The sequence below is a fragment of the Octodon degus genome, unplaced genomic scaffold (assembly GCF_000260255.1).
Source record: "Octodon degus isolate 3935 unplaced genomic scaffold, OctDeg1.0 scaffold00027, whole genome shotgun sequence".
NCBI lineage: Eukaryota > Metazoa > Chordata > Mammalia > Rodentia > Octodontidae > Octodon > Octodon degus.
Window position 1 is genome coordinate 64,353 of NW_004524603.1, and position 13,413 is coordinate 77,765.

A 13,413-nucleotide genomic window follows, 5' to 3' on the forward strand; every position below is an offset into this window, starting at 1 on the left:
CTTCTTCTTCTTCTTCTTCTTCTTCTTCTTCCTCTTCCTCTTCTAATACTAATCAGAAATACATAGTATTTTATGTAAAATACATTTAGTTGTATTTAATGACCTTGTTCCTAGTCACTTGTTCTTTAAAGGAGCTCATTTCCATTAATGCTATTTTTACAGTAGGAACAAATTGAAGGTTTGTGTAGTAGACACTTTGTTACTAAATCAGTACTTATAATCCTTGGGCCTCTAGCCTTTATTCTTATGAATTTGACTGCTGTGTGTTCTATTTTCTGTGAGTTTTTCTGATTGGAGTGGTGTAAATTATATCATGAAATAGATGACAGTGATGTGAAACATAAAGGTTTAATTACTGTCTAACACCATGGAGCAGTTTATCCATGAGAATAGTAATTGTTATTTATTGCTCTAAGCAAGATAGAAAAGGTGGAAATACGAAACTAATTGGAAAAATCAAACATATTCTACATAAATTTCCAGTGTATAAATACTAACTGTTGCATTTCTTCTATTCCTACAAATGCATTAAATGCTCGTGAGGCAGCAGTGGACAGTTCTGATCTAAGATGTCAAAGTTTGAGGTTAAATCAAAAGAAGCTGCAATCTGTCTTACCACAACCACTCATTCATTCATCACTATGCTATTTGTGTAAGAATAAATTATCCCTTAAACACTACACCTAACTGAGAAGAAAATGTCTCTCCACAAAGTCTGGGAATTAGCTTGTGCCCCTAGAATCTGTGTTATAGCTAAATAGCACATTTTAAGCCCCACTCTGTGATACTTGCACAGATCAGTTACAATTATTAAGTCACTATCTCCAAAAGAATTATTAAAACTATTATTTAAAAAAGAACATTTGTCACAGCCTTTCGGCCAGAACCGCAATCTTCCAGTAATTTGCCAAAATGACTAACACAAAGGGCAAGAGGAGGGGAACCTGGTGTATGTTCTTCAGGCCTTTTAGAAAACACAGGGTTGTTCCTTTGGCTACATACATGCGAATCTACAAAAAGGGTGATATTGTAGACATCAAGGGAATGGGTACTGTGCAAAAAGGAACGCCTCACAAATGTTACCATGGCAAAGCAGGAAGAGTCTACAACATTACCCAGCATGCTGTTGGCATTGTTGTAAGCAAGCAAGTTAGGGTAAGATACTTGCCAACAGGATTAGTGTGCATATTGAGCATGTTAAACACTCAAAAAGTCACAATAGCTTCCTGAAACGTGTCAAGAAAAATGATCAGAAAAAGAAGGAAGCCAAAGAGAAAGGTACCTGGGTTCAGCTGAAGCACCAGGCTGCCCCTCCCAGAGAAGTACACTCTATGAGGACCAATGGGAAGAAGCCTGAGCTGTTGGAACCCACTCCCTATGAATTCATGGCATAAACTGGGGACGCCGCTCTGCCATTCGGTGCCTAATTGGCAGCTGAAGTGTTCTAGGTCCTACGTAAAACTAAAATCATCCTGTGTTGTAAGGGTGGTTTTCTTGGTTGAATAGGTATGCGGTATCTTTTTACCACAGATTTTTAGAAATATTTGCAGCAGATTTTCATTGTACCTCATAATTGTGTCTAGGCTTTACTCTTCAATGTTTTTCTTGCTGAAAGATATTGTTGAGGTATTGAGCAGGTGTGTACCCAAATATTCAAATCTTTATAAAATATTTATATTGGCTTAAAGATTCTGTAAATCACTATGGGAAAAAGATGTATCAAAATAAATGGAAGTCACTTCAGAAACAAATGTAAGTCCATTTCAATTAAATAAATTGTTTAAAGCACCTAAAAAATTTGTCACAAGCAGAAATGCCCTGCAAGTCATATTATTGCACACAGGGTTATTAGAAGCTATATATAGATCTTAAAGACTCTAAAAGACCCAGAACAGAGACCCTAGGGTCATGCCTGTCACTGCTTCAGCCAGCATGCCCAGGGTCAGGTTACTGTCATTGTCGCGATAGTGCTCACAAATGATAACTTGGTGGCAGGCTGCTGTCCATAGCATCCTGCATATGGGTACCTGTAAGGCATCGCATATGCCTGCCCATTCACAGCACAGACAATCTGAGTTCCTGTTGGGTATGCACCACTGTCAGGACTGTAGCCATATGCTTGCTCAGAGGTTGGCACAGCATAGGCCATGTAAAGTGGGGGTCAGGAAGCCATGGCGGTCTCTTTTGACAGGACAGCAGAACCTACACAAGCTGTATTTGTTTTGGAATCCTGAAGTGTAAGTTTCCAAGCCAAACAATCATCTGTGCCTTCTGCACAAAGACTAATCATCTTCCCATCTCAGCAAACAATCTGAAGCAGACAATCTTTTGGCTTCCCATCTGGAGGCTGAATACCCTGACACTCATGCCCTGTGCAAATATTGATGCAGTCCACTGGCATATGGACTTTATCCTCAATACTGTGTCATTTTTGATCATCATAATAGATCAAATGACCATCTGACCATAGGTCAAAACAATTCTTCTTTCAGCACTTCAAAATAGTACTCTCACAGTAACCATCCACTCTTTTTTTTTTTAATTTTATTTTTTTATTTATGTGTGTGTGTGTGTGTGTGTGTGTGTGTGGCCAGCTCAGCCCACCAGGGGGCAGGGCTGGCTGGCATGTGGTGCTGGGGATTGAACCGTGGTCCCTGTACTTTGCTGAGCTTGTTCTAAGTAGGTGCTTTAGACCACTAAGCCATCTCACCAGCCCCTAACCATCCACTCTTGACAAATGCCATCTCTTTACCTGGGAAGAAGGGACCCCAGCAGAAGCCTCATGACCATTTTATTTTTTATTTTTTATTTTTTTAAAATTTTATTTATGTGTGTGTGTGTGTGTGTGTGTGTGTGTGTGTGGCCAGCTCAGCCCACCAGGGGGCGGGGCAGGCTGGCATGTGGTGCTGGGGGATCGAACCGTGGTCCCTGTGGTTTGCTAAGCTTGTTGTAAGTAGGTGCTTTAGACCACTGAGCCATCCCACCAGCCCCCTCATGACCATTTTAAAACAACTAAACTCTGTGGGAAAATAGCACTAATCTTTCTTTTTATCAGAGATTTCTGTTGGTCCTTTCATTGGTAATCCACTCATATCTGCACCTTTACAGTTTACTTGGATTTTATTTTTATCACTGGATCCTTGTACAACTTTCCAGGCCATATACAACTAACAAAAGGTGAAATCAGAGGGTACGTGTATGGCTCCAGGATTTTTTTGTAGATACAGAACAGAACCAGAATGACTATTCAAGGAATGTACACCATTGTCACAGGCTTGAGGTCCTAAACTACGTGCGAGTCTGGTGTAGTTTTAGAGCTAGGGGCAAGACTGGGCAGCCAGAAGAGCTGCGCACCAGCCCAGCACTGCATGGACACAGTACGCTGGAGCCTACCACTCAAAGGCACAGATCCCAGAGCCCAGCAGGGCCGATCACACAAGCCTTCCAAGCAGCTCAAGTCCAACAACCTTCTTTAATGCCTTATTCTTCCTTTTTTAAATAATCAAGAAAGCTAGAAGCATGTACTAACCTTGGGAAATTCTCCTTTCTGAGCTTTCCACAAAAGAAAAAGACCTTGCCTTGCAATTGCTTAATCCTAATTTCCAAGTAAAGGGTCTTTCTCAGCTCATGATTTGCCAGCAGTGGAACAGTGGCCCCTGAGGTGATTCCTTTTCTTGGAGTTGGCACAGGTTGCTAAATATAGGATGCGCCCAACTTGACGAGGGGCGCACCACAGAAATGCTTCCTTCAGGAACCCACATGCAGAGAGACCACCCCCAACAGTACATGCTGAGGTCCACCAGGTGCTGCCAAGCCGTGGCCCACGCTGGCCTGGTACCTCACATACAGACTTACGTGGTACCAGCCAAGCACTCACACACTCACTCACACACTCACTCACACACTCAGGTGTCACACACTCAGGTGTCACATGCAGCTGCCACACCGGGGGGCGTGAGACCGCATGCTCCACACAGTGGAGATGTTTGCTTGCTGATTCTGTGGCTCACACCAAGTCATTTCTCGGCAAATCTGCTTCCCCTGGTGGAAATGGGTCCAGGCACAGGGGCCGCTTACTACTGCCACTGCATTAACTCTAGCTCCTCAGCTCTTGCCGCGGACATGAAGCCACATAGACAAGAGAAGGTGCATCATGAGTTCGTGTTGATGCTCCAGTTTAAATTCGACACTGCAGGATGCTGCACAGCCCCTCTAATACTTATCCACTTAAAATTCTCCCCTTGATGAAAGCATGCATTCTCAGTGATACAGCCATGACAAGCGTTTTCTTTAACTCATAATATACGAACTTAGAACATCAATATTAACATGAGCAACAACAATTCTATTCCTGTAAACAGTTTGTGGTTTTCTGTGTGCTTCTGCCCTTAGACTACATCCTGTAAAGATGAAAAAACAAGGAATCATGTTTTAAAGTAATATTGAAATAATTTCTGGGTAGTTTGTCACCAATGCAATGCACACTGAAATTCTTTTAGTTTATTTTGCTTTTAATTTTGAGGGCCTGATTTTCAAATTTTTATCATAATATTATCTAAAAATATTACATGGCTCTAAGCCACTGACAGGACAAAATACAGGAAGAGAAGCCTGGTTTCTAGTTCCCAGACCTTTCCCCTCCCCCTCTGTCTTCCTCTGCCCTTTCCTTCCTAGCCGCCTCTCTAAGTCTTTGCTTTATTGCCTTTTTGGTACTTTCCAAAAACAAGGTGTTAGTGAATACAGTTGTATATTTTCACCTTTCTCCTTTTCTTAGATAAGTGGAAGCTTCCTATACAGTGGCATGATCAAAATATAAAGTGAATGTTTAAATCTTAAAAATATATTACAGTAAAAGACATATTGTCATTAATCCCCCTCATAGTAGTCCCTCTTGTTTAGAACACACCTATTTCATCATTCTTGCCACTCTCTGAATCTCTTTCCTGAGTGTCTTTATGAAATGTGATAAAAAAAATTCAGTGAATTCTTCCCCTGAATGTCAAAGAGAAGCTCAAAATAAGCAAATAAATAAATAAAGTTTAAAAAGGCAGGCTGGTGAAAACATAACAATGTGTCCTTATCTACCTTATTTACCAGATTCTAGTACATTGCGACCTCTGGCCCTTTCCAAAGTCAACATGAACACAAAAAGTCAACATTTTGAAAAGATTCAGGACATCAAAGCCACCAGGACAGCACAGCTCATGAGAAGACTTCCAAAATGCTTCAGAAGCAGGAGAAGCGATGGCACAAGTGTGTTCAACATAGTGTGAAGACTTGGGGGGTGCAATTCATGGGAATATGTTCCTCAGTGTAGTAAATTTTTAAAATGAAACATGCACGCTATTTTTCTATCATGCATCATAATTCTCTTTTCTGCCTTTTTTCTCTTAAGTATGACATTTAATTAAAAATGAATCCAATTGTAAAATTAAAATGTTAATTATTAAACACATTCCAGAAAAAATAACAATATGTAAATCATTTCTTACAATGTCTGTCTTTAGTTGGCTCTGTGGTGCAATGGGTAGTGCATTAGACTTCTAGTGACAATGGCTATCTTTGGGTAGTACATTATACCTGATAAATACTGACCAAATGAACTAATCAGAATTTGAGGCACAGAAAGATTAAGTCCTTCTTTATTTTCTGTTCTGGGGATTGAACCTAAGGCATTTTTCACTGAGCTACATCCCCAGACCTTTTTTTTTTTTTTTAATTTTGAGACAGGGTTTTGCTAAATCACTCAGACAGACTGGGCTGCAACCTGTGGTCCTCCTGGCTCAGCCAGCACTGGGCTTCAGGTGTGCACCACCACAGAAGCTGAGAGAGAGTCTTTGTGCAGCCACAGTGGAGACTTCTCAACATGCTGCGTGGTGCTGCCAGGGACTGAGTGCCTGCTATGACCACGTTCCCCGCCCAGAGTGGCAAAATCACTAGCAGGAAGAAGTGTTGACATTTCTTTAAACTTTGTAAACATCTTTTCAGCAAATAAATCCAGATAGAATCAATATTTAGAAGCACTCAGATTATTAAACACATTTAACAAGGAAAACTGAAACTGCCCGTTGCAAGAGCCAGTCACTCATCCACTTCCAAACCATATTCTGCTGGACAGCAGACAGCACATTGCCTTGCCTAGGCTCCAAGCAGACACTTGTTTGTCCCACAAACAAAACTATGCACTTTTCACTCAAGATTAAGTTCCAGGACTGCTCACGAATCTGCATATACACAAGAAAGATGATGTCATTTAAATTTCACAATTGAGTACTAGAGCCATTTAAAATGCAATTCTGCTTTATTTATATGCAGAGCCTTTCAAGATTTCTGCATGATAAAAAGCCTCTTCCTTAGTTGAGTAAAACAAAGCAAACAGGAGGCTAAAGCAAGGGGATCTCCTTGAGTTCAAGGCCAGCCTGAACTAACAGCACCCCTGAATTCACTAAAGTCACAAACACACACTACTTACTAACTAAACAATATAAATTGCCCTGAGGTTCTATTTTTTAAATCATAAAATTAGTTAAAGCTCATATTTTGTTAATATGATGTCAGGAAAATCCTCTTTAAAAATCGTATTTGGAGGGCTGGCCAAATAGCTCAGCAGATTAAAGCACCTGCAAGCAGGCACAGGGGCCTGGGCTTGCCATGCTGGCCCCACCCCTAGGGCACACTGAGATGGCAATTGAGGCTAGGCGTGGTAGCCCAAGCCTGTAATCCCAGCTCTTGGGAGGCTGTAAACAGGTGGATCACCATGAATCTGATATAGTAGTGAGACCCTGAATACCTTGGAGACCCTTCCCTAAAAATTCCAAAAAAAAAATCATAGTTGGGGAGCTGGGGATTTAGCTCAGCAGTAGAACACTTGCCTAGCAAGCTGGAAGCCCTGGGTTCAGTCCTCAGCACCAAAAACAAAAAATAAACCTCCCCCCAAAAAACAATTTAACCAAAAAAAAATACAGTAAAATAAAAAAGACAAAAACTAAAAAATCATATTTGCTTAGTTTCATATTTACTGATGAGAAGAAACTATAGTATGACTTTGTTTAAAGTTATTGCTCTCAGTCTTTTAATGTTTTAATATATTTAAAAGGAATTATGAAGTATATTTAAAACATTAGATTACAGAAATATGTAAACAAAGCAAAACAGTATAGTAAGTGCCTTTTGTTCTAGCAAAATCTTCAGCCTAAGTGGGAAGATTGAGTTGAAGAAGTGTTCAAATGTCACTGATTAGTTAAGAGTCAGTTTCAGGAAAAATAAATGTGTTCTTTGACTCTCATTTAGAAAAGCATTTCCATCCACATACAAGAGCAATGGTACAAAAGGTGACAACTCTATTTTGGCAAAAGATACCCTGCTGCCACCTCCGCTCTGCCACTGTCCCTCCTTCCCTGCCCCATCTCCAGCATCCTCTCAAAATCTGTCTTCTCTCCAGAGGGGCTTAGGGTTTCCTGCTTGGCCCTCCTGGGAACCTGGGGGGTTATTCCCACTTGAAAGAGTGCAGGCTGAAGTTGACTTTGAATTCTGACCATTCTTAGGGTGAGATGACCCCAAAAGAAGAAAACATGTCCTTCCATAATATGACAAGGCTAGTCTATGCCACTAACTTCAAGCCCCGCTGCCAAAGCCAGTGCAGATCTGTGGTGCATGCTGCCTGCCATGAGGTTTCCAGGGAGGAAGGCTGTCTCAGAGAAGGCACTCCACAGTGGGGGAGACAGGAAAGGAGCCCTCTGGATCTCCAGGAAATTCCCCTCCTTCCAACTCCTGTCCTCATCATTTGTCTTTTGTCCCTCCTCATATTTGTCCTTGGAGTGACTGCTGCAAGGGCATCCACATCCAACAAAGAGGCAAGCTGGCCAAGATGCAGGTTCCTAAGCCCCATCCTGAAAGGTTACTATTCAGTGTATTTGTGGTTCCAGGAAAACAACTTTTAAAATGATCTTCATCAGATACACTGATGTGTAGCCTCTGACCATATTTTGATAACTGCAGATTTGGAATTTAAGCATTCATTTTCCATAGTAAATTGCCTTCCTTAGTAAAGTGAACTAATAAATCAACACAGAGATTTGTTTTTGTTGCCTTCTTGTATTAGTTATGCACTGTTGCATAACAAACTTAGCAGTTTAAAATAGAAATCCCTTCTCTCACATTCTCTGTGTGAGGAATCATCATTCAAAGGGTTGCAGCTGGCAACCTGGCTGGGCAGTGGCCACGGAAGGTCATGTGGAGGGCAAGGCCACAATGCAGATGCAGGCCATGGACCTGGTTCCTCAGTTCCTTAATGATGACCATTTCTAAGCAGTTCTGGGCCTCTCCACAGGGAGCTCACACCATGCCTGTCTTCTCTCAGAATGAGAGAAATTCACAATCCATTGTAACCAAATTTTGGAAATGACATCTCTCCCCCTTTGCCATATTCTTCTCCTTAGAAGCAAGTCTCTAGTTAGCTCCAGCCCACACTCAGAGGGTGAAAAATCACACAGGGCACAGGGCTGGATTACTAGGAAACAGCTTATAGACTCTTGTCACTAATTGCCATCAATCTGTAAATTAAGCACCAATGACTTTAAATCCTGCAATATTTCACTGACCTGTTGTTATGGTTGGGATCTAAGGTGTCTTCCCAAAAATGTCACATGTGTTGAAGTTCATAATCATCAGATTATGGACTTCTGGGCTTTGGGGAAGTGATTAGATCATGAAAACTCTAACTTCATCAAAAGGATTAAACAACTGATGGAGTCAGAATCCAATGGCATTCGTGGGAAGTGATGGGCTCTGTACAGAGCGTTTCTGGTTGGTAGAAGTATGTCATTCTCTGGAGCCAAGGCGGGGTCAGAGCTGCTGTTCTCAGCTCTGTTCTGTGGCTGCTGAAATCCTCCTGCAGAGTTTATTAAAAATTGCACTGAGGAATTAAATCTGTCTGTTTTCCCCCAAGACAGTTCTAAACAGTGCTGTGGTAACTCATGGTACCAGATAAGGCTCCAAAAGATGCTAGTGACACTGGCAAGCATGATCACAAGAGCTTGGCTACAGAAAAGCCTAAAAAGGTGGTGTCTGCCAGCTCCAACTTTCCACTGTTACTATAGTGGCAGGATGAACCTGGTATTGTCAAAATTTCTACAAAAATGAGCCATTTTCTGCTGTGCAATTTTATTTTTTAAGATTATATGCATGATTTTTGTGCAGATCACAACTATTCAGTATGTGAATAATCATGTTTTTGTTGTGTATGTAAGTACACTTGTAGAAACAGGGGATCATAGGCAGGACAAAAGATAGAATAGGATTGCATTAAGCTTCATTTACAAAATTAATAGAAAGTCTTACTAAAAACAGCTTTTGCCTCTACAATTAGACTCCACCAATTAGAGAGAGAGAGAGAGAGAGAGAGAGAGAGAGAGAGAGAGAGAGAGAGAAGAGAGAAACAAGACCCTGGGAATGTGACAGATAACACAGTTAACATAAGAATATAGCAGAAAGAGTCAACAGGCAAAACAGGGATGTAGCCAAGAACATATAAGTACAGGGTAATCAGGAGCCCCCCCACAGCCCCCCAAAATATAAAGGAGATAAGGGGCAGCCACCTACAGACTTATTTAATATGTAACACACACACACACACACACACACACACACACACCCCATACATATTTAAAGGTGTATTCTCACTATATGAAGGTACATCACTATACCACTGCACCAGGTACACATGTCCCCTTGACTTAATTTCTCACTCTATGCTGCCCTCCTATGAGGCTCCCCCTGCCCCCCTGCCACTTATCTGTCACCAAAGGTCAGGAAGGAATCAAATGACCAAAAGGATATATAGTCCAGGGTCACAGACAGCCACAGAGCCGATCAAGCTACTGCAAGTCCCAGTGGCCCAGTGTAGGGCAGAACACCAGTCTCAATAAAAAGGGGCTCAGGACAAAAACCATGTGTATTCACTTTCTGATGCCCCATTCTTCCGGAGTATCTGCCTCTCATGTCATTTTTTCCTGCCCTTTTCCAAATAAATCATCTTCCTTTAGTTTAAGCTCTGCCTCTTTAATTCATCACCAGTACCGTGTTTATATCCCACTCAGACCCTGGTAGCTGAGCATTCCAGCAGAGCAGTGGCAGGGCACGGTGTGCACCCTCAGATGCAACACAGCATTTCATCTGGGTGCGGCAATTACCCAGGCCTTGGAGCAGCAGAAACAGAGTTCAGATCTCAGGCCCCTCACCAGCTTTGCTGCCTGCCTTTGGGAAGTGGCAGGGCACCTCTGGGTCTCTGTTCTTCTCATCTGAAAGTGACTGATAGGTGCTCACAGAATAAATTAAAAGTACATAGCTCAGTATAATGTTCAATAAGCCATTCTTTGAACTCTTTTAAAAGTTATTATTACCTGAAATTATGGGGAAAAAACAAAAGATATATCCCATAACTAATTAGAGCAGGGCAAAATTGGAGCTGTCTAGTTTCTGAAGCAAACCCCAACAAACAGACGATGTGATTCAGGTCCCTGAACCAGAGGCTCCAAGGAGCTCAAGGCAATGTGTTTTGCGTGAGAGCCCTGTGCCCTCTGCTGCTCCTGGTCTGCAGCTCAGATTTTTTTGCCCTCTGTTCCCACATTTACCATTTTTAACATATTGATCACATTATTTGTAAAAAATTGTATTTATCCTTGAAAGAAATGTCATAGTGCTCAGAACACTTCTGGACACTTCCTTCTTGGTTTTCCTTTCTTTCTTTCTTTCTTTCTTTCTTTCTTTCTTTCTTTCTTTCTTTCTTTCTTTTTTTCTTTTTTTTGGTGGAGCTGGGGATTGAACTCAGGCCCTTGCGCTTGCCAGGGAAGCTCTTATTCCACTGAGCCATCTCCCCAGCCCCACTTCTTGGTTTTCTTGTGTGATGTTTGGGTAGAGTTATTCTTTAAGATAATACTAGGGGCTTTCCTTCACCTCAGTAAAGTAGTTTGAGTGAAGAAAACACTACCTTGGTAAGAAAGCAAATAGTCAGCTGAAATCTAATTTACAACCATCAATCCTATTTATTTTAGGTTTTTTTGCATGATTTTACTCCTCTTACATTTCTTTTATATTGAGTGTTATAGGGGCAAAATCTAAGATTATTAGGCAGAAAATATGGTACAAGTCTAAAATTGTATCTATGCCTAATTTTCTAATTTAATTTAAAATTTATTTTATTTTGTATTAAATTTATTCATTCATTTTTGTAGCACTAGAGATTTAACCCAGAGCCTTCACACTGAACTATATCCCCAGACTTTTTATTTTTTATTTTGAGATAGGGTCTTGCTAAGTTTCCCTGGCTGTGTTAGAACTGTCAACCCTGTTGCCTTAGTCTCCTAGAAAGCTAGGATTACAGATTTGAACCACCATAATTGGCAAGAAAACTAATTTTTCAAACTCACAAACACCTATCTTTTTTCAGGAAGCAGTCTAATCTCATTTTTTATTCAGCTCACTTTCACATGTGGAGCTCTTTCCCTGTTTGCATCAAATGAAAACTCTTCTGTATGTGGCATTAAACCATTAAACAGTACATTCGTGATGGTGTTAGAAAAAACAGCATATTATACTATCTTTGATCAAGAAGCAAACTATGATGATCACATAATGATTCTAACTTTCTTATCTTCTTGATAGTATCTCTTGACTTCAGAGACCTTTCTCAGTATCTACTTTGAGTCACGGAAATCTTGGCAATTTTCGTGATAATGTCTTTTGCCTGCGTGAAAGTGACACCCACGATGTCCCCAGGAAGTAGCTATCATTCTATGGAAATGTTTCAAGACTGGCTTTATGTGTATAGTGAAAGTGTTTTTGCAGCAGAAATGCCACAAACAGGAGTAAAAGATAATCACATTATCGAGGGGGACTACTAGCATTCCATATTCCTCTCCTCTTACCTGCAAGAATTTTGCTCATTTTGGATTTGATATTCTTTTATGCTGTTTTCTCTTGTCTGCTACTTCTGTGGCTCTTGCTTTTTCTGGGCAAACTCATAATCAGGAACAGCAACAGTAGCATGACAGAATCTTTTGCAAGATGGGTGCATGGGCTGCACACTTGCATGGAGCCAACTTGAGTTGCAGCTGCACTAGGCAGAGGCCTGGCTTCCAGATTAGCCAGGGAGGCTCTGCTTTCCATCATCATCTGGGCCTGTGAGGCAGACACTTCGGTGGGCCCCTCAGACTTGCCAAGTTGACTTGAGCAGTTTGACATGGACACCAAACCTGTGTGCCCAGACACAACCCCCACTGCACACCTCACATAGGCCTGCAGGGATGAGGTCCAGTCCAGAGCCAGGAAGGTAAATCAGATCTGCAAGCCCTTGGCTCTGAAGAATCTGAAATTTAGCAGGTGTTGCATCAAGACCAGCAAGAGGAAGTGCGGCTCACAAGAATCTCAGCTGAGTGGAGCAGACACATGAGTTGGGTTTGACGTTGCTGAAAATATAGAAACCACTACGCTATTGTAAGTGGCAGGAAAAGTCCATGATTTTTGGGCTCCTGGCCAGCAGCTCAGTCAAGTTGTGCCCAGGAAGGGTGAGGAAGGGTGAGTGCTAGTGTCACTGTGAGGTCCACATGACAGAGGAAGGGAGTTGTCCATGAGCTCTGCAGATATGGCACCCTGTGGAAGCCTTACACATGACACGTCTGCACATTACACGTGACCCTGCTCCACCTCTGCTTGTTCTTCTCTCACTCACAGTGTCCTACAGGTCCCTAGGGCATGCTCCTATCTCCAGGTCACCTTCCCAGAATCTGACTTTCTTCTCTTCTGTCCTTGGCTGTTGAGTAGACCTACAGATACAAGGAAAAAACAAACCCTTTGCATTGCCTACTTCACCCAAAGTGATTACTTCAACCACAGATCCATAGGCTCTGGCCTCTTCCACAATAGATTTCCAGGCTTTCCTAGTGTGTACTGACAGATACCATTCTATTTACCTTTTTACTCTAACAGTACAACAGTCAATATCTAACAGATATATGAGTACTGAATAAATGTTTAATTTGTATTCATTAAAATTTCCATAAAGCAATGAAGAAAAAATGTTTTGATCACTGGTAGAAAAATAAAACATGCTGCCCAGGCAGGTTGTATGAGCTGCAGTATTTGCTACACTTGCACCTACCACAGACCCAGTTTGCTGGGTCTTTAATTCTTGTCTGACAACCTCATACTCCAACAGGCTACCATTCTCTTGGAAGGCCTTTTCTCTGTGATCTATGCAATGGGCTACACTAGTCACCAACTTGCAAAAAGAAAAGACCCCTGGAGCAACATGTCTACAGGGTTCCCAGCATTCTGGCCCCTTCAGCTGTGATAGCACATCCCAACTTGGAGCTTCAGAAGCAAGAGTATTTGTGATCTTTGGAATTGCAAACTGAC

General features: G+C 41.6%; 2 pseudogenes; both read right to left on the reverse strand.

Annotated features, from left to right (window-relative positions):
• Nucleotides 1-1,877: 1,877 nt before the first annotated feature.
• On the reverse strand, nt 1,878-2,442 carry LOC101573024 (annotated as a pseudogene).
• Nucleotides 2,443-3,035: 593 nt separating this feature from the next.
• LOC101593154 lies at nt 3,036-3,265 on the reverse strand (annotated as a pseudogene).
• Nucleotides 3,266-13,413: the final 10,148 nt, after the last annotated feature.